This window comes from Acomys minous, assembly GCF_964271855.1.
Source record: "Acomys minous genome assembly, chromosome: 3".
Lineage (NCBI taxonomy): Eukaryota > Metazoa > Chordata > Mammalia > Rodentia > Muridae > Acomys > Acomys minous.
In genome coordinates, this window is record NC_140485.1 from 24818490 (window position 1) to 24844057 (window position 25568).

The 25568-nt window shown below is 40.8% G+C and overlaps 1 pseudogene across 1 annotated transcript in view; it reads right to left on the reverse strand.

Annotated features, from left to right (window-relative positions):
- Nucleotides 1–818: 818 nt before the first annotated feature.
- LOC311593321 (mitochondrial import receptor subunit TOM20 homolog) overlaps nt 819–25568 on the reverse strand; it is a 35246-nt pseudogene continuing 10496 nt past the window's right edge. The window contains exon 2 of the transcript in view: nt 819–1266. The product of the transcript in view is annotated as a mitochondrial import receptor subunit TOM20 homolog (transcript). The remainder of the gene's footprint in view (nt 1267–25568) is intronic.

The following is a 25568-nucleotide window of genomic DNA, read 5'->3' on the forward strand; positions in this document are numbered from 1 at the left end:
TGGGAGGAAGCCAGTTTGCCTAGAGGGTTAAGAATAGAGTAATAACTGCTCAGTTATTGTGTTGGGAAACTTATTATTAAACAAATATATAAGAGTCTCGATTATTTTTGTGATAGCCAGGTTAAGAGAGGATCTGAGAAACACAGCTTTATAAAATAAATTTTAATAGGAAGGAAGATTTGTTTGGATTCGTGCTTTCATAGGTCATAAGACTATGCTTGCCCTCTCTTGTTACTAGGCTGGAAGTGAGTGAACAAGGCCTGAATAGAGGAACGCTTCTTTCCTCATTATACTCAAGAAACAAAAAGGGGGATACAGGAAAGCCCAAAACAAAATACTGTCCCCAAGTCAGACCTCCTGCTCCCCATTTGGCTTAGCTTTGCACAGCCTCCCAAAGTTTCTAGTGCTTGCAATAATGGTGCCACCAGCTGGGGTCTAGGCTTAACCACTGGAGCCTGATGCGGGACATTTCACAAAAACCACAGCAATTAATGATGTTACCTTAAGTGCCATTGGGGATTTTAACAATGATTTCTTCTTGTTCTTCTAATGAGCAGTAATTTTTTTTCTCTTTCCTACCTTTGTGTACTGGAATTTTTGGAGGGGAGTGGTGGTGGTTAACTTAGTGTATTTATAAAATAAAAAGCTGTATCAAAGTACTTTTCACTGGAAAAGATAAATAGAATCGACAGTGGATCTAGTCAAGGTGCACACTCACTTTGGTAGGCTTCAGTGTAGGACAGTTCATAACAAGTGTATTTGCTCTTATTCCCCAGAACCGATCATTTTACTGTAATTGCAGGATGTTGATATCCGGCTCATTCCACATCATCTTCAGCCAAGCTCTTACAGTTCTCTGACTAGTGGTTGGAAGCTTGGTCAGAAGCATCTGGGACACTGGTGGTGGAAGAGTCTGCTGTAACACTTGCGGCAGCTGCTGAGGCAGCCCACACACAGCCATTGCTTTTGTCAGGTGCTCTCTACCCTTCTTGTATCTACCTTGAATGAGTAACTCTTCACCATGCTGGATCTCCTCAAGGAAGAATTTCTGAACAGCTTTAGCATCTTTTAAATCAGGTAACTTGGAAAGCCCACCTCTCTCCTTAGCAAGCTTCTGTTTCTTTCTTCGTGCTCCATGCCTGTTCTTGTAGTTGGGGGTCACTCTACCTTTTGTGGTCAAAGTAGATGCAGTACCAGATGAAGAGGGTACCACAAGCGCCCAGGGTGATGGACTGTTCCAGCCCATCATCTTCACTGGGGCTTGTGCTGGGCCATGGTGGTCCATTAAGCAGCAGTTAGCTCCGACCAATTGGAGCACACCAGCCACTTGCAGCTGCCACATGTACTGTACTTTTTTATAAGCACAGGTTACTTTCATAGTCAGAAAAAGAAAATTCAGATTTTAAACATCAATAAGAATTACTAACCTGGTTGTAATATGGTTTATAAAGTTGGGGCTGGCATTTTGTATAGTTTGAGATATATCTATTTCCAGTAAATTAATTTTTCTTCTTAAGATCACTAACAATATCTACTCATTTATTTTGTTTTTATTATTTTATTTTATGTGCATGTTCTTGTTTTTTTTTCTTCTCTTTTTATTTTATTTTTTTAATTAATTTATTCATATTACATCTTGATTGTTAGCCCTTCCCCTGTTTCCTCCCATTCCTCCCTCCCTCCCACTTCCCCCCTTCTCCCCTCCCCTATGTCTGTGATTGAGGGAGACTTCTTCCCCCTATGTATGCTCTAAGATTATTGAGTCTCTTCTTGGTAACTTGCTATCCTTCTTCTGAGTGCCACCAGGCCTCCCCATCCAGGGGACATGGTCAGAAAAGGGGCACCAGAGTTCACGTGAGAATCAGATCTCACTCTCCACTCAACAGTGGAGAATATCGTGTTCGTCGGCTAGGTCTTGGTAGGGGTTCGAAGTTTACTGCCTATTTCTCCTTGGCTGGTGCCTTAGTTTGAGGAGGACCCCAGGACCCAGATCTGCCTGTCATAAAGTTCTTATTGTAGGTTTCCAGGACCCTGTGGGTCCTGTTATTTCCCCATTCTTCCATGCTACTCTCGCCTAAAGTCTCAATAGGATGTCCTCTCCTCTGACCCACTTTCTTGGTAAGTAAGGTTTTTCATGGGACATATCCCTTGGACTAGTGTTTTGATATAAGTGAGTATATACCGTTTGTCTCTTTTTGCTTCTGGGTGAACTCACTCATTATGATAATTTCTAGGTCAATCCATTTGTCCACAAATTTCGGGAATTCCTCGTTTTTAATAGCTGAGTAATACTCCATAGTGTAAATGTACCATAGTTTCTTAGTCCATTCTTCTACTGAGGGACACTTAGGCTGTTTCCATGTTCTGGCTATTGTGTATAAAGCAGCTATGAACATGGTTGAGCATATGTCCCTGTTGTGTGTTCGAGCATTTTCTGGGTATATTCCAAGGAGTGGGATAGCTGGGTCTTGAGGAAGCCCTATTCCCATTTTTCTGAGAAAACGCCAGATAGCTTTCCAAAGTGGTTGTACTAGTTTGCATTCCCACCAGCAGTGAAGGAGTGTTCCTCTCTCTCCACATCCTCGCCAACATGTGGTGTCATTTGAGTTTTTGATCTTAGCCATTCTGATGGGTGTAAGATGGAATCTCAGAGTTGTTTTGATTTGCATTTCTCTGATGCCTAACGAGGATGAGCATTTCTTTAAGTGTTTCTCAGCCATTTGATATTCCTCTGTTGAGAATTCTCTGTTTAGTTCTAAGCCCCATTTTGCAATTGGGTTGTTTGGTTTTGTGGTGTTTAATTTCTTGAGTTCTTTATATATTTTGGATATTAAACCTTTGTCAGATGAAGGGTTGGTGAAGATCTTTTCCCAGTCAGTAGGCTGTCGCTTTGTTCTCTTGACAGTGTCTGCTGCCTTACAGAAGCTTCTCAGCCTCATAAGGTCCCATTTATTAATTGTTGACATTAAGGCCTGGGCTGTGGGTGTACTGTTCAGGAAGTTGTTTCCTGTGCCTATGTGTCCCAGGCTCTTCCCCACTTTTTCCTCTAACTGAGTTAATGTCTCTGGTTTTAAGTTGAGGTCTTTAATCCACTTGGACTTGAGTTTTGTGCATGGTGACAAATAAGGGTCTAATTGCATTTTTCTACATGTAGACATCCAGTTAGACCAGCACCATTTGTTGAAGATGCTATCATTTTTCCATTGAATAGATTTGGCTTCTTTGTCAAAAATCAAGTGAGCAAATGTGTGTGGGTTCATCTCCGGGTCTTCAATTCGATTCCATTGATCCACCAGCCTATTACTTTGCCAGTACCATGCTGTTTTAATTACTGTTGCTCTGTAGTACAGCTTGAGATCAGGTATGGAGATTCCTCCGGAGGATCTCCTTGAGTGACAGTATATGCTACATATACATGCAGTGCCCAAGGAGGTCAGAAGAGGGCATGGGATCCACAAAACTTTCGTTAGAAGCAGTTGTGAGCCATCATATGGATGCTGGGAACCGAAACATTCTCCAAGAGTAGTCAGCACTTGGAAGCATTGAGCCATTTCTCTAGCCTGAGATTTCTTTTCTTAGAATTATGCAGCCGTAGATGGCATTTATGAGGCATGATTTAATAGATATTACTTACCTGTATAATAAAACAGCAATTAAATGATTATGCCCTGATTAGATTTAATGTTCAAACATAATAAAACAATCTATTTGTGCATGTATTTTTAGTTCCTAATCTAATAAGGTAATTGCATTTTGACAGTCCTTTCAGCTAGGTACATGTGCAGTCCCCACCCTAGTCTGTTGAGTTTGATGTGAAGTCCACACTTTTCCCCAGTGGAGCCCTGGGTGAATTCTAGGCAAGGCAGGGAGAAGAGGAAGTTATTCAGTCAGCATTTATATGACTGTGATGCTGTAAAGATAATGAGAGCTGTAATGGGATGTGTATGTCAGGAGAATGGATCATTAATATGTTATTACCTTTATTTGTGGGTTTTGTGTTTCCAGTATAGTACATTCTGCTGTGTGTTTCACTGGGTTGATGCCAGCAACTCTCAGGTCATGGTGAAAGCAGTTAAAAGGAATGGTACTTATGTATGTGTCTAATGATGCATTGATCCATATTTTGGGGGGTGTTTGTTCTCTCTCTCTCTCTCTCTCTCTCTCTCTCTCTCTCTCTCTCTCTCTCTCTCTCTCTGTGTGTGTGTGTGTGTGTGTGTCTGTGTGTGTGTGTATGTATGCATGCATGTATATATATGTTACATGTGCCATAGCACATGTGTGGTTGTGTGGTCAAGAAACTTCCATGCCTTCCATCTTGCCAGGCTCACTGGCCATCCAGTTTCTTGGATTCCCTTGTCTGGCACTCATCTAGCTGTAGTGCCCTGGGATTACATACACTGCCACTGCCTCCAGATTTACATGAATTCCTCAGATTCAAACTCATGTCTGCATGCTTACATAGCAAACCCACTGAGTCATCTTCTTAGCCTATTGGTTAACTTTTCAGTGATCAGTTTACTTAGGGCTATTTATTTGATTTGACTGCTAATCGTATGCACACCTTACAGCTTTTCTTCCAGCCAATGAGCTTTCAGGTTTCCCTACCATACATTGAAAGGTGTGAAGACATGAACATGGGTAAAGATCACTAGTCTCAACTTCCTACATTCAGTGCATTGCCATCTGGTAAGTATCTTCTTAGCTTCTTCCTTGGCTGCTTCAAATTCCAGCTATTATATTTGACTCTATGCTTCATTTGAACTAATGTGTAATGGATATTAAACTGAAGTCACTGCTATTTTTTTTAGAAATTATTATAGTTTATTCATCTTACATTCTGATTGTTACCCTTTCACTTTTCTCTTCCTGTTCCCACCCTCCCTCCTTCTTCTGCCCTACCCCCCTCCCCTAGACCTCTGACAGAAGGCCCTCCTCCCCCACTGTCTCACCACAGCCTATCAGGTCTCATCTGGATAGCCTGCATCCTCTTCTGTGTGCTTGTAGGGCCTCCCTGCCAAGGGAAAGTGATCATATCAAAGGTAGCAGAGTTTATATCGGAGGCAGTTTTGGCTCCCCCAACAGCCTTGGAGGATGAGCTGCCATAGGCTATACCTGAACAGGATGGTCTAGGTTCTCTGCATGCATTGTTCTTAGTTGGTGCATTAGTTTGTGAAGGTCCCCCTGGGTCAAGAGCTACCTGCCTTGTGCTCAGCCCAATTCCTGATGTGAGTCCCAGCATCTGTCCCAATTACTCTCTGGGTAGTATCTCTCAGAAGACATCTATGTTGGGTAATATCCACTTATAAGTGAATATATATGATACATGTCTTTCTGGGTCTGGGCTACCTCACTCAGAATGATCATTTCTAGTTCCGTCATTTGCCTGCAAATCTCAAGATTTCCTTGTTTTTAATAGCTGAGTATTATGCCATTGTGCAAGCATACCATAGTTTCTTTATCCATTCTTCAGATGAGGGACATCTAGGTTGTCTCCAGATTTTAGCTACTACAAATAAAGCTACTATGAAGATAGTTGAGCATGGTATTGGCATAGAAATAGGATGGTTGACAAATGGAATCAAATTGAAGACCCAGAAATAAAGCCACATACCTATGTACACTTACTTTTTGACAAAGAAGCCAAAACCACACAATGGAAAAAAGATAGCATCTTCAGTAAATGGTGCTGTTCTAACTGGATGTCTATGTGTAGAAAAATGCAAATAGACCCTTATTTATCATCCCGCACAAACTAAAGTTCAAGTAGATTAAAGACTTCAACATAAAACTAGAGACACTTGATCTGTTAGAAGAAAAAGTGAGAAACAACCTTGACCTCATTGGCACAGGAGACAACTTCCTGAGCAGAACAAGAGTAGATCAGGTTCTAAGATCAACAGTTAATAAATGAGTTAAACTGAAAAGCCTCTGTAAGGCAAAGGACACTGTCAACAGAACAAAATGACAGCCTATAGGCTGGGAAAGGATTGTCACCAACCCTATATCCAACGGAGGACAAATATTCAAAATATGTAAACAACTCAATAAATTAAAAACCACCAAAATAAATTATCCAATTAAAAAAGTGGGGAATGAGCTAAACAGAGATTTCTCAATAGAGGAACATCAAATGGCCAAGAAAAACTTAAAGAAGTGCTGAATGCCCTTAGTTATTAGGAAAATGCAAATCAAAATGTCTCTGAGATTCCATCTTACACCTACCAGAATGGCTAATTTTTAAAATTCAAGTGATAGCACCTGTTGGTGAGGTTGTGGATAAAGGAGAACACTCCTCCATTGCTGCTGGGAGTGCAAACTTGTACAACCACTTTGGAAATCATTCTGGTACTTTCTCAGAAAAATTGGAATAGTGCTACCTTAAGACCTAGCTATACAATTCCTGGCTTATACCCAAAAGATGCTTCACCATGAAGTAATTGATCTTAAGGACAATGTTCAGATGTTTTGGCATATTTGCTAAAGTGGAGACTTTAGACCTCATCAATTGGTTTGGTGACTTTGTTACAAATACTTTTACCATATGTTCTTGGCCCTATTTAGGGACCTACCTACCCTGTTTCCTCAATCCATGGGATTGCCCTCTTAGCAACGTAGTAGCATTGACAGCTACTAAAACTTTGTCAAAAAGTTTAAAGTCAGGTAGTGTGCCTTTTCTAAAACCTTCAAATGTAGTTTTTTATCAATTTTGGTTTAAAGCTTTCTCCTGACCCCTTTGTTGATTTTCATTGAGTGCATTGATTTAGATAGAATGATAATTTTAATAGGATTGAGATTCCCGTCCTAGGGACCTGACCTTGCTGTATTTTCAGGTACCTCTTTAATGTCCTTTAGAAGTGTTCTTTGTTTTAAGTACAGAGATCTTAAATGTGTGATTTTTTGTTTTTTCCTAAACATTTGGTAGGAACATAAATCATCTTTCTTTATTTTCATTTTCTAATCATTTGTTACAGATTTATAGAAAGGTAAAGGTGTAATGTATTTGAGAATGTTCATTTCTTGTCCTGCACACCTCCAAAATTCATCTATTTTTCTTTTTTCATCTTATTTATTGAAAATAGATTTTTCATACAATATATTCTGATTATGATTCCTTCTCCCCCAACTCCTCCCTGTTGCTCCCCACCTCCTCTTCTATCTGGATCCACACCTTTTCTGTCTCTCTTTAGGAAACAAAAAGCATCTAAGGATAATAATAAAATAAAATAAGGTAAAACAATTTTTTTTAAAAGTTAGACTAGGAATAAACAAATAAATAAGAAAATAAGTGAAAGACAAAGTCTGAGAAACACATATAGACCTAGAGACAGTTGTTTTCATATACAGGACTCCAATAAAAACACAGAACCTGAAACTATAATATATATCAAAGATCTGTGAGATTAAACACAATTACCTGACCAAATATTATGAGAGGAAAACCTTTCTCCAAGGAAGTCTCACTAAGAAACAAACAAAGTGCCCTGAAGGGACACAAAATATGCAGCAGAAGATGGCCAACAGAAATCCAACTCAATAGCAACAAGTGTTTCAGGCGCTATAAGAAATACTCTATATTATTTACTGTGCAGATGATCATAATTTATAGATGAAAATTTATATGTGCATTGTAACTTTTTCTTTTCTTTTGTCATATTGGTTTAGAAAATCACTCTGACATGATGTTCATTAATTTTTTTCTCCTTTATTAATTTATTCTTGTTACATCTCAATGGTTATCCCATCCCTTGTATCCTCCCATTCTTCCCTCCCTCCCATTTTCCCCTTATTCCCCTCCCCTATGACTGTTCCTGAGGGGGATTACCTTCCCCTGTATATGTTCATAGGGTATCAAGTCTCTTCTTGGTAACCTGCTGTCATTCCTCTGAGTGCCACCAGGTCTCCCCCTCCAGGGGACATGGTCAAAGATGAGGCACCAGAGTATGTGAGAAAGTAATATCCCACTCTCCACTCTACTGTGGAGAGTGTTCTGTCCATTGGCTAGATCTGGGTAGGGGTTTAAGGTTTATGGACTGTATTGTCCTTGGCTGGTGCCTTAGTTTGAGCAGGACCCCTGAACCCAAAGCTGCCCATCATAATGTTCTACTTGTAGGCTTCTAGGACCCTCTGGGTCCTTCTACTTTGCCATTCTCCCATGCTTCTCTCATCTAGAGTCCCACTAGAATGTCCTCTCCTCTGTCTCAGTTTCCTGGTAAGTGAAGGCTTTCGTGGGACATGCCCCTTGGGCTAATATGCAGATATAAGTGAGTATATACCATTTGAGTCTTTCTGCTTCTGGGTTAACTCACTCATTATGATCATTTCTAGCTCAATCCATTTATCTATAAATTTCGGGAATGCAAATCAAAACAACTCTGAGATTCCATCTTACACCCATCAGAATGGCTAAGATCAAAAATTTGAGTGACACCACATGCTGGCGAGGATGTAGGGAGAGAGGAACACTCATTCATTGCTGGTGGGAATGCAAACTAGTGCAACCACTTTGGAAATCTATCTGGTGCTATCTCAGAAAAATGGGAATAGGGCTTCCTCAAGACCCAGCTATTCCACTCCTTGGAATATACCCAGAAGATGCTCCAGCACACAATAAGAAAATTTGCTCAACCATGTTCATAGCAGCCTTACTCATAATAGCCAGAACATGGAAACAGCCTAAGTGTTCCTCAATAGAAGAATGGATAAAGAAACTGTGGTACATATACACTATGGAATACTATTCAGCTATGATGTTCATTAAAATGTTGGAGAGGAAATATGTTTGCCTTTCTTCCCTAGTTTTAATGAACAAATATCTGCTGTTTGTCACTAACATGCTAGCTTTAAATAGTGAATGTATAAACATATGTATTATATTACAGAATATGGGTAGGTGATTAATAATGTAAATAGTTTTTATATTTTATATTAAGATTTCATTGAAAATAGTACTGTTACTGGCTGAAAAGTTAAGCTTCACGTTGGTGACAATTTAAGCATCAATAACAGAATCATAGAAAATTATGACAGTAGAGGTTCCTGGAGAAGGCAATATTCTTTGGTGTGTTACTTTGGAAGAAAAAATTAGAGGAGGAAAATAAAACAGAAGAGAAAGTTGGAGAAGGAGGAGCAGATGAGGGGAGGAAGAAAACAAACACCAGTTTACTAAAAGCTCAAATGGCAAAATGATAAATGGTAAAGACAGATTTCCAATACATTAATCCTGGCAAACATCACTTTATTAAGGCTCTCATGAAGCGTCTTAACAAGTACCAATACTACCCATGGTACTAGAGGACACTGTACTTCTTATGCAATTTTGATGCTTTCACATGCTCCACCAGACCAACCTCACACACCATCATTTTCCTGTTGCTGTACCCTTAATCCTTGCTCATCAATGGACACATTTGGTGTCAATTTACTACAGGATGCCGCTGATCCCTGTTAATGTTCCCTGGGTATTCAGTGGACCTCGTTGCTTTTGTGGGCTTCATTTATTCCTTCTTCTCCAGTTGCAGGGCTGGGCTGTCCTGATTTGAATTTCCTTTCTGTTTGGTAAGGGAAAGATGGATGTAGTAAGTGAAAGCTAAACTTGGCGTACTAATAAAAACACAAATTCATGTTTTATAGAGACATTATGATTTTCGTGTATAGAATTTTATCATTAAAAAGGAAAAAGTTAGTCTGCTGAGTCAGGAGAATGCAGGGCCACCTCCATTATGAAAGCTTCCTGGTGCCACTAGGGCATCAAAAACTCAAGTCCTAGCTTTATATTTGGTGAGAAAGAATGGAAAACCCTTTTCCAAATGTAGGATCACAGCATATCACAGTTAGCTTGGATTTTATATTCTCAGTCTAGTTAGAGCCAAACATACCTAACTGCCTCCCAAAAGTACATAGCTTTGTCCCACAATACCTTGAGGCCTGCTGGTTGACATGATTAAAATATGGACAACATGCCAACACATTCAGTGTCTGTAAGATTACTAACGTGTGCTGGGATGACTGCAGCTTTCTAGTCTCATGCCTGCACAGCCACTCTCTTAAAAACATCATGTTTGCACTCTGCTTGAAATGTGCTAAAGATGCCACAGTATTCCCACCACTCCTTCAGCTGCCTCTCTTTTACTTATGCTGTGTCACAGGTGCTGTTTCTGCCTCCTGGAAGGTCCTGTCTTGCCTTTCAACACCACCCGTTGTGTCATGCCCAGATCTGGTTTTATTAAGAATATCATGGATCAGGATAAGCATACCCAGGATAAACAATGCACCGACCCAACAGAGATAAGTAACAAGGAGGATCCAAGGGAGGATGCTTAAATCTTACTCAGAAGGGGAGATAGAATAGACAGAGGTAGTGGTTGAAGAGAGGGAAAAAAGGTAGGAGAGGAAGCACAGAGAGTTATGAGGATGGGAACACCAGGAGCAGGAGGACAGAAGGCCTATAGAGAAAAGAGAAACTATGGGCTGGGTCATTTCTGTGACAAACTAGAGTCCTAGGTCGGAATAGTCTCCCTGGAGGATATGAAAGGGGCTCTAGCAGAGACTCTTAGTAGCAGGGGCCATAGTGATTGAAGAGAACACCCTCTCACTAGACAAATATTCTAATAGAGAGAGGGAAACACCAACCCACCCACAAGAACCTCATCTCAAAATTCACCCTGCCTACAAGAGATGCAGATATAAAGATAGAGCAGATATGGCAGACATTGAGGGAATGTCCAAGCAGTGCTTGGTCCAAAAGACCCACTCTATGGGAAAGGACCAACCCCTGACACTATTAACAACATGCTGCTGTGCTTGCAGACAGGAGCTTAACAGAGTTGTCCCCTGAGAGATTCCACCCATCAATACTTCCAAATAGATGCTGAGACTCACAGCCAAACATTGGCCTATACATAGGAAGCCTTACGGAAAAGTGAGGGGAAGGAGTAAAGGACCTGGAGGTGATAAGAGCTTCACAAGAAGACCAACAAAGCCAACTAATCAGTGCCCACATGGGCCTCCTGGGATTGAAAAGCCAACCAAGGACCTCGAGTGGACTAGACCTAGTCCCCCTACACAAATGTCTCCACTGGGCAGGTCAGGGTTCATGTAGGTCCTCTAGTAAGAAGAGTGGGGGCTCTCTTTTTTTCTTTTTCTTTTTCTTTTTTTAAAATTTATTTTATTAATTTATTCATATTACATCTCAATGGTTATCCCATCCCTTGTATCCTCGCATTCCTCCTCCTTCCCATTTTCCCCTTACTCCCCTCCCCTATGACTGTGACTGAGGAGGACTTCCTCCTCCTGTGTATACTCACAGGGTATCAAGTCTCCGAGTGGGGGCTCTCTTTAACATGGACTCTTTCCAGCTTTTTTATTATTTCCTTCTGGTGGGACTGCCTTGCCAAGGCACAAGGGAAGAGGACACGCTCAGTCTGGATATGACTGGATACAACTGGATAAGCTGGAATGGATGGGAAGGGAGCTCCCGCTTTTTCTGAGGAATAGGGGAGTGGGGAGGGGGAAAGGGAGGAAGGGTGGGACTGTAGGGGCAGGAGATATTGGGGATGTGACCAAGATGTAAAGTGAATAAATAAAGGATAGATAAAAAAATAATGTCAATTATTCATATGTGTTTTTTAATCTACCCTGTTCCCTCCCCTTTAACCATTTTCCTATCCCTCTACCACTTTTTCTGTTCTGTCAACTGCATGGTCTCCTTTTTTGTTTGTTTATTTTTAATCCACTGAGTCAATTTAGTGATGGCTATATGAGCATAAGTGTAGGGCCACCTACTGGAGCATGTATAGCCTCCCAGAGCCCACATCTCTGAAGAACATTGAGTGTCCTGCCTCCAGCAGCTATCAATTACCAATAGCTCTTTAGCAAAGGTAAGGATTCTTAAGGCCCTTACAATCCACTCTGGGACCTTGGCTGGCTTGATCTTGTGCAGGTGTTGTGTATGCAGTCCCAGATTTGTGAGTTCATGTGTGCACTGTCCTGTCCTGCCCACCAAATGCTACAGTTTCTCTTGGCTTCTACTCCCTCTAGCTTTCACATACTCCTCTTCCTATGCCTTGTGGGGAGTTAGTGTGATAAAGATGTCTCATTCAGAGTTGAGCACTCACCAGAGCCTTATTCTGCACAGTGGCCACGTGTTGGTGCTGGTCTCTATATTGATTACCATGCACTAAAAAAACTGAGTTCTCTAATGATGGCTTGGATGCACTAATCTATGTATATAATCAGGGTTCAGTTTTCAACTCTGTCAATTTGATAGAATAATAGTACTAGGTAATCCCCAGGGCCTATCATCCAGCCAGACTGACTAAGTTAACAGTACCAGGCATTAATTCCATCGTGCGGAGTGGGATTTGAATTCTATCAGAAAGTAGTTCATTATTTTTATAATATCCATGCCCCTATTGCACGAGATACCAGTCTTCACTGTAGTTCACAGGACACACGGCTGTTTAAGACTGTTGAGGATTTTTGTTCCCCAGTAGCATACAAAGAATCTTCCCATACCATGACAGCTCTCAAGTAGCATGCCCATTCTTAAGAGTTAATATCAATGCCTTCTCTCCTTTACGAAGACTTTCCTAGGCCATCTCCTTCTTTATCTGCCTGATTAGAGAATTCGCAGCAGGAGAGCTGTCCTATTTCTGAGCGCCTGTGCACTATCTGAACTATGCAGGGCAATGTATGCTTTGTCCTTATACTCCAATCACTGGCAATGTACACATATGAACTGCTGGTTGAGTAGACCACTATATAATTTAAATCGTTTCTTTATTTTGCTTCCATAAATATCTTTTCTTGATCTAAACACTATTTTACAATACTTAGCACCTTGACACTAACTTATTACTAATTGTCCTTATTCATTGTGTTTATTGTCAGTGTTCTCTCATGAGGGTGGTGCCCATCTTTAATACACACCAAGCTTTATTTAAGAGATGGATAAAATAAGTTCTGTTCCATATTTTTCTCTTATGCTGTTCATGTGCTCTATTTTGATCTGTAGAAAAGTGGGCTAGATGTTATCACTCTTTTTATTTTCTCAGTTAATATTATACCTTTATCTGAAATTTCTCCTTTCCCAAATTGGTTCTTTGTGATAAGGCTTGAAAGTCTATTAAATGTTTAAGTACTAGCTAAATACTATCAATATTTATCAGCCTTAACAAGTAAATCAAATAGTTTCATCAGATGATCCTGGTTAAACAAACAAACAAGAACGACAAAACAAAAACCAACCAACCAAACAACCAAACCACCAAGTCAGAGACAAGCGTTTATTCCTCCACTCAGCAGATACTTATCTGCCATGCCACTCTTTCTGATGGTCGTTTGTTTTAAACTTGGGGTGGTCAATGCATGAACAGAACTGCTATCAGCCCCTGATATCACAATATACCTACAAGTCTGTGAATTTTGTTGGATCGAAAAACTTTAAACTGATCATACTATAGGCATTAAGTCAGTATATACCTGTTGATTATGATTATATCGGAATTCATCACAACATGCTTTTAGTTTCAGAGAATGCTTTATTGCCTATTGGCCTGAGCTCTGCTGTATCATCAACAGTCTAGGTTTCTGTGTGATCCAGGCAACACTGTCTTTCCCCCTGATCTCGATCCGCCTTTATGTTTCTGTTCCTTGTTCTTTTCCATTACTCTCCCAGATTACCCAACATGGTGTTCTGGCTTTCATGAGTCAACAGGAGAGAATTTTATTTACCAGTATAAACTATTACAATTGGATAAAATTTTGAGTATACAGACTGAAACTTCCTAGATTTAGTGATGTTCAAGTGTTGTAGGATGCTGTCCTTTGAGCACAATAGCCATTACCATCATCACAGCAGCTGGGAATACTTACCAGAGATGCCTAAGATCCAGCCTGTTGAAATGCACTCATAGAAGAAAGTGGAGGGTTGCCAGACCCTCATCTAACATTTCAGCCACTGCTTAATGTGCCTGCCTGTCAGCTGAGTGTAATTCTGCTCTAATTGCATATGGCCTCATGGTCTCAGGAGATGCTAGAGTGTATGCAGGGTGGAAGGTTAACTGAATGGGAGATTCTATCTTGCAGCCACAAAGACATCGCTACCCATGTTTCAGCTGCACTGAGGTCATGCTCCCCCAGTCCCTGTAAATTAGTCCCAAACTCTTTGGTTCACCAGGTTTGACTTTGATAGAACTGCAGGCTGATCTATTGGTGGAAGAGGACATTTGTTAATTTCTCTTCATGGAAAGTTCACACAGCATCCCATTAACTAAGATAGTGGGTAAATAAAAATACAGAAGGCTGTGCAGCTGGTTGGCCGGGATGTAACGATCCTCTGGAGGCAGAGGCATCATGACGGTACTGAGAATGGATGGTCTCCAAAGGAAGAAGGAAGGTGTTACTACCAAAGAGAGATGTTAGTTCTGATTCCAAAAATTAATGTAGGCCAGTACTAGTTCATGGCCTTAAGAATATTGTAATGATAATTTTCAATCAATCCTTACAGTCTTAGCCTGGTGTGCAGTCGTGTGTCCAGTGTCACATTCTATTCCCCTAGGTATGAACATTCCCAGACACTAATCCAGAATGGAGTAGTCTTCACCACACATTTTCCATAAACAGCTGTCCCTGCTCATGAGAATAAGCTTTCCCTGTCCCCTTCAGACTCTTTCTTAAGCCTCTACTAATCTGAAGGTTTGAAGACACAAGCTGTCATTCCCATATGAACTACTCCAGGTCACAGTGGATCCTTGGCTTTCTTGGTGGCTGAGTGTGGAACGTTGGCAGCCAGGCCCCATCTCCTTCTGTTTACAGCATCACTGTTCTTCCTTCTCTCAGTTCAATATCTACTCTCTGATTCTGATTGAGGGTTTTTTTTGTTTATTTTTGTTTTTGTGGTATCAAACTTATTGTAAAGTAGCCAGGGTGCAATGTAATGCCATTGATCATATATTTGGGGTGATGGTAGTAAAAACAAACCTATCCTCCTCCCAGTGCTAAATAAACACACCACATAAAGCCATGTGAAATACTAATAATTGGTAAGAATTGTAAGGTGCTAAGTTATTGTTTTGTGCATGCCTTCAATTGTACTAATTGCTAGAGCATAGTATTTCTTATAGAAAGCTTAACTGTGAAGCAGCTTAAGGCAAGTCTTTCAGGAAGAGTTTTAGGAGAAGGCATTGTCATCACTGCAGGTGACAGCTCCAAGTGTGGAGATGGAGGACTGATCCAGGCTCAAGTTTCTTAACAATTATACTTTATTATGAACTTATAAAATGAGCCTGCTCCACTTACAACATGACTAAACCCAAGCAATAGGAAAAGGATATTAAAGAACACAATAATGAAACCTTAAGGATATCGGTTCTGAGGAATGATTCTCCTGGCGTAGTCAGCGGACCTCAGCAAACCAGCAATCCCACCAAAGTTGCTGCTGGAGCCTGGAGCAACCAGAACCTGAAGCCTCAGCCTTGAAGGTTTCCCTGGAGCAGTTCTCTCCAGGAGCGTTTCTTGGAGTATTGATGAACAGCCAAAAACAATCACAAGTCCTCTCTCTAAAGCCTCTTATTTTGGGCTCATATATATATATATATGAGCTGGCAACATCCAAGCTCCCCAACGAGGTGGTTTGACTCCTAAGTGCAAAAACATCCTGCTCTCTCACAAGTCTGTTCCCCATTCCACACTTGGGGTCAACACAAAAACATGTTTATCTCCACTATAGACTGAGATGCAGATGTACTTAATGGTGTCTAGACCTAGGCTAGTGGAATGCATGTGTTCATGCCATGTGACTTTAATAAAAGTAACAATTAAAAATCTAGCAGAAACTAGTACTAGCTTAGATACGCAGTAGGCTGTGCAACATGAGTTTCACTAAGTGAACCCTGTGACACTCACATGAGGAAATAACCCTGAGATACCTTTTTGGGGACACACAAGATCATAAATGGGAGAGGACTACATGGCCTGCATGATCACACTTGTTAAGAGGCCATAGGTGATAACCTGGAAAGAGAAGGAAAAGAGATCGCTAACCCTAAGTAATTGGATTTGTGAGTTACCTGAGAGGCAGATAGGAGGAAAGTCTGTGGTGAGGTCATTGAGAGGCTCACAAAAGCTTCCTAGTGTCATTCGCTTTTATTTCTACAGCCAGGTAGGATGCTGAGTTTGTGATAAATCTTAAAATGTTCAACATACGAATATAATCAATGTATGTTGAATATTTATTATATTTTATGACATAATATAATAAAAAAGCATCTAGGAAATATTACATTGCAGCCCTACTTAGTGTAATGGCTGAACTAAAATTTCAGATGTGAGTAATTGACCCTCAAGAAATGAATATACTTTGGCACCTAGATTTCCTGCAAATGTCACATGGCTTTCTTGCTTTGTGTTCCACTAAGAATACAGAAGTAAAAGATCAATAACAGATTCATAAATGTAAAAGGACACTTAGTGATGCAATTCATCCAAGGCTTCTTAGGTCAGTCTATACAGTCATAGTGTGTGATGTGTGCATGTGTGTATGTGTGTGTGTTATGTGTGTGTGTATGTGTGTATGGGAGGGGACTACATGACCTGCATGATCACACTTGTTAAGAGGTATGTGTGTGTGATGTGTGTGCATATGTATGTGTGTTGTGTGTGTGTGGTATGTGTATGTGTATGAGTGGTGTGTGTGCATATGTGTGTGGTGTGTGTGCATATGTGTGTGTTGTGTGTGTATGGTGGGTGTGTATGTGTGTGTGTGTTGTGTGTGTGTGTGTGCTGTGTGTTGTGTGTGCCTGCCTGCTTCTTCTATAAGATTCAGTGAGATAAGGAAACCCAAGATTCACCCAGTCTTTCCCTGGTTCTTATCTTTCTTCATTCTTTTTCTTAGAGAGCATTTGAAATTTCCCTTCTTCACGCTCTTCAGGGCTCTACCTCGGCTCACATTCTCACTTTTGATTTTACTACATTATGGCTTTATAGGTGACTTTCCAGCCTTGCCTCTTTCAGTCCCTAGTCGCCTTTAACAGAATCCGTAGCCATCTTAATCTTTCCACAACGTAAACTTCTGCCTCAATACATCCCCTAACGACCTAACTTCCTACAGATTTAAATCTGAGCTCCTAAGAATGACAGGCATCTTCTTGAAACACCAAGTCCTGTCCATTTTTATCCATTGTTTTGTGCAAGTCACGTTTCGGTGCCCTTTGTTTCTCTGCTTCCTTTGGTGTGCATGTGTTTTGCTGTAAATAGATATTTACATACTCTCTCTCATCTTGGCAAGTAACTGACTTCTCTTAACAAAACTTGAGCTATTCTTATTGCTTTGATCCTCATCCCCTTTGCTGTTGTTCTAGCTCCTGGCACATGGGAGGAACATAATTTTCTGCAAGTCCTTGGGTGAGGGAGCATATCCCTATAAAGGAATTTTCCACAGTATAATAGAATTGTTACTTCATTGTGTTCATCTTCCTCCAGATTCTGTGTGTCTTGAAAATGAAACTGTAGCTTAGGTATTTTTTTTGGAGGGGGGAGGAGAGTTGAAACCTCATGAATGAAGTTATTTTATTAAATAAATATGGGCAAATATGATAATTGAATTGATAAATGATAAATGTACTGAAAAAGATAGAGATGCAGAAGCGGGGCCTGCACATGGGAGGATGAGGCTAGAGAATGGCTTTTTAGCTAGGAAGTTAGCAAACAGACCAGAGGACAAAATAAAATAAAAAAAAAGCAAGCATTATTCACAGAATGTAGAATGTTCCTCACTATATACCACTGGCCTTAACCAAAGAACTGTCCCCCAAAAAATCATTCACAATGGCAGAAAATCTCCACAGTGCCTGGTTAGAACCCCAAACAAAACAGAAAAAGAAAAGATGAGAGAGAGAGAGAGAGAGAGAGAGAGAGAGAGAGAGAGAGAGAGAGAGAGAGAGAGAGAAGGAGAGGGAGAGAGAGAGAGAAAAAGAGGGAGGGAGATTTCAGTCCTCAACCTGTGCCATGAAAGTGACAAGCAAATATTTTGGAAAGGAAAAAGGAGGTGAGCAGAGCGACAGAAGAGCCTCCTTGGGCAAACACAGGCAGTAAGATGAAATGTTTGATCAAATGTTTGTTTGAAATGCTGCCGCTCTTCTCTGCTGATGAAAGCCTTCTATCCCAACATTTGCTTTTTGTCATCGTGAGAGCCAGTTCAGTGAATCCAATTAACCGAGCAGAAAAGAGGACCTGCGGCCAGCTGAACTCTCTTACTGCTTCCCATGGGGTCGGCATTCTGTTGTTTAAATGTACTTGGCCACTGAAGCACTTATCCGAGCTTCTAGGAAATGAACTGCGCCATATGTATTTTGGGAGAAAGTAACAGAGGGTTGGGAAAGCAGAGGTTCCGGCCTGTGGAGATGCCTGCAAACAGCACAGAGGTCTGAGCTGTGGCTTTCTCCCCGACAGCACCTGCGACGTCATTTAATATGAAGTGCCAGGCAAGAGACAAGAGCTTTTCGTGACACGTGGTTGAACTCACCTGTCACAGTGGTCATGTGATGAAACTGTTTTGCAGAAAACAGTCTGATGGCAACGAGTAACTTGATCACCGCCTAACTTGGTTTTAAAGCAGGGTGAAAAAAGGGGGATGGTCCCTGAGGAATTCCATCCTGCAGAACTGACAGTTCTAGACTACACAAACAGGAACTCACCTCATTCGCCCTGACCCCAAGACAGTCAGAACAAGAAGATCCCCTCTGACCCTGAACACCTCTGGGCTGAGGCATAGTTTTAGAACTACCCAATAAAATTAAAGGTCAGAGGCATAATTACAGAACTATCCAATAGAATTCAAGGTCATGTTAAGTAGCCAATAGGATTGTTACAAATCTGGCTTGAAGGAAAGTATGAGAACTCAGTGCTCTAGTTACTTGGGGTTGCCTCTTCCTTGGGTGCACGTGGACCCTGTCGTGTTGGACCAATAAAACTTCCTCTTGTGTTTGCATGGAACCGGCCTCTCATTCAGTCGCTTCCAGGAATAGACTCTCCCAATCAGTCTCACAGTCTCATGAAAGTCAAACTTGGACCCAGCTTCAGGGTCGATTTCCAAGAGGACACTTCAGCTTCAAGGACACTCGCACACACTGGCTTATCAGAATCCCTGTCACTCGCGGATCCCCAACTCTCGGTCTGTCTCACTTAGCACAACTAAGCTTAGCGCAGAATTCTAACCCCACCATGCTTCCTTTTGGTCTTCTTTATTAATTCCCTTTCAAAGCCATTTAGAACTGGATTCCATATCTAAGATGGGCTCGGTTCCTGTTTGGCAAAAGGATGAATGAAGGGAAGAAAGATCCGATAAAAATGAATATACACTCTGTGCTCTCAAACACACTATTGTGTGTGTATTTGATCATCTACTTTGAAATACAAGTCACAACTTTATCAACGTTTTTGACCTATGCGTATATGTATATTATAGGCATACATTTTGTACATTTATGTATGCACATTTGCATGTGTATGTAATTCACATGTAGTGTGCATGTGTGTATGTTTGCGTGCTTGCATGTGTGTAAGCACACACATGTATGTATGGGTGATTGGAGTCTATGCCAGGTGCTTTCCTTCTCCATTTTATTGGTTGAGTCAGAGTCTCTTGCTAATCCCTTCTCGGATTCTTGCTAGGTTAGCCAGCTGTCTTACCCAGTGCATACCCTGTTTCTGCTTTCTGAGTGATGGAATTCCATAGCCTTCATGTTTATCCAGCATTCATGTGCATTATCGAGACATGAACTCCAGTTCTTAAGCTCAGATAAATGCTTTATTCACTGAGCTGTCTTACCAGCTCTGAACCTTTTTTCTTTTAATTGTGTGAATACAGCATATAAACATATTCATGTAGGTGTGTTCACATGCTTATGAAGCCCAGAGGTCATTGTATTATTACTTTTTAACTACTTATTTTATAGTTCGTGTCTGAGTGTTTTGCAGGCATGTATGTATGTGTGCCATGTGCATTTCTAGTACACAGGGAGGCCAGAAGAGGGCATTAGATTCTCTGCAACTGAAATTACAAGTGGTTATGAGCCTCCCTGTGAGGGCTGAGAACTTTACCCATGTTGTCTGAAAGAGAAGCAAGCATCCTTGTGCTGAATCAACTCTCTAGCCTTTCAGCTACTTTTTAAAAGACAGTTTCTCTCATGAACACAGAGCTAACTGCTTGCCTCAGCTGGCTGGCCAATGAGCTTCAAGCATTTGCCCCTCTCCACTCTCTCTCTACTCTTTTTCCTGCCCTGGGATTACAACCATGTTCAGCTACTCTACCCTTTTTACATAGATGTGTGAGGTCCCCACCCATTGACCCAGCCCCATTAGCTTTTATTCGGATTCTGCCATGTTTCTGTCTGGAAAGGCCATACTTTATTTAGCAGGGTGGACAGGCTACCAGGGGCTATGATGAAGAACAGGGCTTTTCCTCATCCTTCAGGCCTGGTGGAATTGAAGAAGGTCCAGACTTAGTCTGGCCAAGGTTATTATATAAGCAGGACATTCCAGAATGACTTTCTTATAACTTTGTCTGCTCCTACTGTCTTGCAAGGCGGTTGCCCCGGCTGTTGTTTTATCTTATTAGGCTGTTCTGAGGCCTTATCTCCTACCTGGTTTTTCTTAACTAATTGAACGCTTGGTGTAAAGCTTCCTCTAAAATGTACTCTGGGCATATTTCTCACCCAGTTAATTACTTTCTTGCTCATTAGTATAATTGCATGTTTTAGCTGCCCTAGAGAAAGGACACCAGAGTCAATAGTTGGGGAAATTGAGGAGATAGGAAGAGAGGCTAGGCACAGAATTCTTGATCTTATATGAAATCAGTACCTGTGCAGCCCATTGCAGAAGGGAAGCTCCACACAGAGAACCCTAAGCAGCTCATGATCACCTCCCATGAGGTGGCCACCCAACACCGTAACATTATTTTATGACAAAGCATTCTACTGTAAAGACAGGTAGGCTGCAAGCACTGGGGTTGAGACTTAATTCAATGCCATGCCTTTCTTCTACAAAAACCTATTGTCAGACTCCTGTCATTTTGCTTTATATATTTATCTATCTTTATTTTTGATATTATACTATAAGTATACATAATAGAATCCTTGTAGAATACAGGAAAACACAAGGAAAATAGATTTCAGCTTTATTCTTAGGTGCTAATATGTTACGCTTAGGAATCATTGGATATTCTCTCTCTCTCTCTCTCTCTCTCTCTCTCTCTCTCTCTCTCTCTCTCTCTCTCTCTCTCACACACACACACACACACACACACACACACACACAAAGGTTTTTCTCTCGGAAGATGATTGAAAGCATATAATTTACCGATGACTGAAGTCACAGGGATCCTCTGCACAATGTCTGATAAGACCAACAAAGTACACAGAACCTCTGCAAGGAGACAGACCACAAGCCAGGCCCTTCATTAATATAACATTTCTTCCTGGCTAAGATGTGATATTATTCCATTCTGATATCTAATGCTTTATTATCCACATGGACCTGTCAATTAGAGCTAAGATGGTTAAGTTCCAGTAATATGTATTCATTTGTCCCATAGCATAATGTTCAGGATAACAGGCACATTCTATAAAAACTGTCTTTAATATAAAAAGTACAACCAGAACCATATAAATGTGGTATTAACTGTTTTGTAATTAAAACTGTTACACAGCCGTCATTGCTAATACACTCGAAAAATTAGATGAGTGATGCCTGAATTTATAATGGCCAAAGTTTATTACCTAAAACACAGTAAGTAGATATATAGCAACATAATTTCTTACTACATTCTAAGTATTATAGATTTATTTAAATATAACTATCATCTCTTATAAAAGAAGCCTCTTTTTACAGCAAATGTAGACCATAACAAAAACAAAAAACAAACACAAACAAGCAAACAAACAAAAACAAAAAACCCACAGCTGGATACAACGCAGAGATCAGTTGATCTTGAGGGGCCCAGTCTCAACAGACATATCTATGTATTAGCCCCTGTATCCATAGCTCAAGAAGATGGGGCATACAGATTGTAAGAGCAGAATACTCGGAAGTCTTCTGTAAAACAGTCTCTTCTGGAATAGCTACATTAACAAGACCAGAACCATAGCCACGTCAGCCTACATGTGAATGTAGAAAGCTGGAACATTCCATAAGTCCCCCCTCGTGGAAGAAGAAACATAGGCAAGTATTGACTATTGGAAGAAGGATAATTATCTGCTCACAGGGATGAGGCCCCTCATTGGTTGTCAGCCTTAAAGCCATACACATACAAACAACAAAGCAGACTCAATGATAACCAATTAGAGGGGCTCTACACTTGAGACTGGGGGAACGGGAGGGCTAAGATAGAGAGTAACAAAGAGGATGGAGCTAGGAAGGAGAGGGAAGTGATGTAGCACTGACGGTCAGAAACTTAACATTTAGGAACTTAGAAGCTGGGAACTCATTGATAAAGTCTTCGTAGTAAACTCAAGTTTCTATTCTGGCTTGAGAGTGATGTTAAATTCACATAAAATGCAAGCAATAATTTTTGATATATTCTCAATGATGGATAATGCAAAAGTTATTTATTCACATTTTGATACCACTGCGAATTACACAAAGGTACAGAATGTTTCTGTCTTGCAAACAATCAATGAAAAGTATAAAGAAAATATACATATTGGATTCACAATTAGATTTTGTAATGCTACTGTTAAAAACTGTTTATTCATTGCTTGTATCCAGTAAGGAAATTGACTTGCATATTGATGTCATATTCCAAACTCCTGCTGTAGTTATTTGTTACCTGGAGGTAATTATTAGTTATTATTAGTACCTGGAGGGTGTTTTCTTGATTTTTTGCTTTGTTTTGTTTTAGTTTGTAATTTTTTGTTTGTTTTCTATATAGAGAGTTAACATTCATGGTATCTTCAAAGACAGTTTAATTACTTATTTTTTATTTTTATTATGGTTATTACTGTTGTTGTCTTACTGGGTTATCTAGGATGCCTTATGTGGTAACGACAGAAGAATGTATTGCCTTGCTGAAATGCAGGAAATCTAAATTCTCACATTTAAAAACAAGGTGAATTGATCCTTTGACCATATTATTGAAAGGATCTTTCCAGTGTTTTGCTGAGGAATTTGTGTCTATGCTCATCCAGGATTCTGGCCTATAATCTCCTTTTTACATTGCTATCGTTTCACAGCACTTCTTTAGAAAATAACCATTAAGTATTTGTTCTTGAATCCACACATAAGCATAGTTTTATCCCTCCTGGAGGAAACATCTCTTTGCAGCACTTGGAGACCATTATAGAAAATCACAAGCAATTAAATGCAGGGTTGTGGAGCCTAGTCCCATCGGATACATCTCTAATCCATCTGCAGCACCTAAGGTTCACAGAGCATTGCTGAAGAGGGGGTGAAAAGACGGTAAGAGCCAGAGGATCAGGGAGTTTGCTGTGAGATTGTGTCTCCTAGTGATGTCAGAAGATATACCCATGAAAGTATCATCAGCCTAACTACCTAAACATGAACTGAACAAAACCAACAACAATAGGCATGCTAAAGTGAATGGGGAAAACCCACCAAGCCTCAACCCCACAGGAGGAATTATAGGCAGCTAAGGAATGCTAAAAGCGGGGGGAAAAGTCTTCTGCAGGGAAGAGCACAGCAGTTGGCTATCTATATCAAATGGTCATCCCTGAAAACATGCATATAAGTAACAGTATGCAGACTGCACAGGTTAGTTTAGGGATATATATGTATATACATATGAATTTATGTGTGTAATAACCATTAATTTAAAAAGAGGTCATGAATTTAAACGAGAGAAAGAAAGGGTACAGGAAAAGGCTTGTAAGGAGAGCAAAGAGAGAAATTATGCAATTATAATAGCAAAAATAAAAGAAACCTTAAATATAATATTATTAATAATTTGAGAATTTCATACATGCACACATGTATTTTGGTCTTACTTAAACCTCCAATACTTCCCTAACTCCTTTCTGATCTAACAACCCACTTTCCACTCCCAACTTGAGAACACTCTCTATTTTTATTTTTATTTTTTATTAATTGTTGACCTTACATCCTGATCATAGCCCCCTCCCTTTTCTCCCCCACCTCACCTTTCCCCCTTGTTTTCCCCATCCCCCACCCCCTATTCCACAGACGAGGGGAACCCCCACCCACTCACCGCAGCATATTAAGTCAACAGAACTGAGGGCATTCCCTTTCCCTGTGACCCAGGGAGGCAGTTCCTGCAGGGGAAAGTGGAGGGGAAAAAAAGGCAACAGAGTCCATGTCAGCGCCAGTCCCCACTTCCCACATTAGAGAGCCACATGATGACCAATGACCAAGCTGCCCATAGGCTACATCTGTGTAGGGAACCCAGACAGCCCATGCAAGGACCCTGGCTGGAGCCCCAGTCTCCACAGCGCCTCCCTCCCCGGGACCTGGTTAGTTGGCTCTGTCTGACCTCCCGTGGAGTTCCTGTCCTGTCTCCACTTGTGCTGCCCATATACTCATTCATGTGTGCACAGCCACAGCAGCTTGGGCAACCCTGGAAAGTAGTCAACTCTTAAAGAAAACTGACTCCCTCCTCTAGAAACCTATTAGTGAATGCTCACGAGCCCTTCCTCTGTCCTTGTTGGAAAGATGCCTATCTTCATCTTATGCAGGCAACCATGGCTGCCATGAGTTCCTAAACGCACTGGTCTCATCATATCAGGAAGACCGCGGTTTGCTTTCGGTACTGTCTGGCCTCTGGCTCTTCCATCTTTGCATTGTCTCTATGGCTTTGGTATCTGGGTAATTGCTTTTCTGTTGTTGTTGTAATAAAATACCATGACCAGAAGCAACTCAGAGGAGAAAAGGGTTTGTTTTGTCTTACTGTTCCAGAGTATATACAGTCCATCAAGACAGGGAATGCATAGCAACCAGGAGAGGAAGAAAGCGAGACTGGCAGGAGCTGCCGCCGGAGAAGGAGCGAGAGCGAGAGGGAGAGCAAGAGGCCAGTCTTTAGAACCTCAAAGCCTTCTTTCAGCGTCACGCTTTCTACAACAAACTGCCATCTCTGAAAAACTCCGTAGCTTTCCCAAATAGAGCCACAACTAAGGAACAAAGCGCTCAACTACATGAGTAGTCACAACCTTCCTGAGTAGTCACAACCAGGAAGCCGGTGTTCAAATACACGAGCCACCAATTGTGGAGCAAGTGCTCAACTGCATAAGCCTACAGAAATATTCCTCATCCAGATTATAAGTGTTCTTTCATTATTTCGTTCTCATTACATTTGTGAAAGATTTGCATTTGTTTCTTTTCTATCAAAAATGGATTCTTCCCCCATACAATACACCTTGCTGCCTACAGTTTTCTCTTCCTTTATTCTTTCCACTTAACCACACTTTCCTCTACCTCAGACTCATTCACGCTTGTTATATTTAATCACTAAAGCTGTCAGCTCCTTCTCTCTCTCTCTCTCTCTCTCTCTCTCTCTCTCTCTCTCTCTCTCTTTCTCTCTCTGATTAAGATTTTCTTCAGTGATT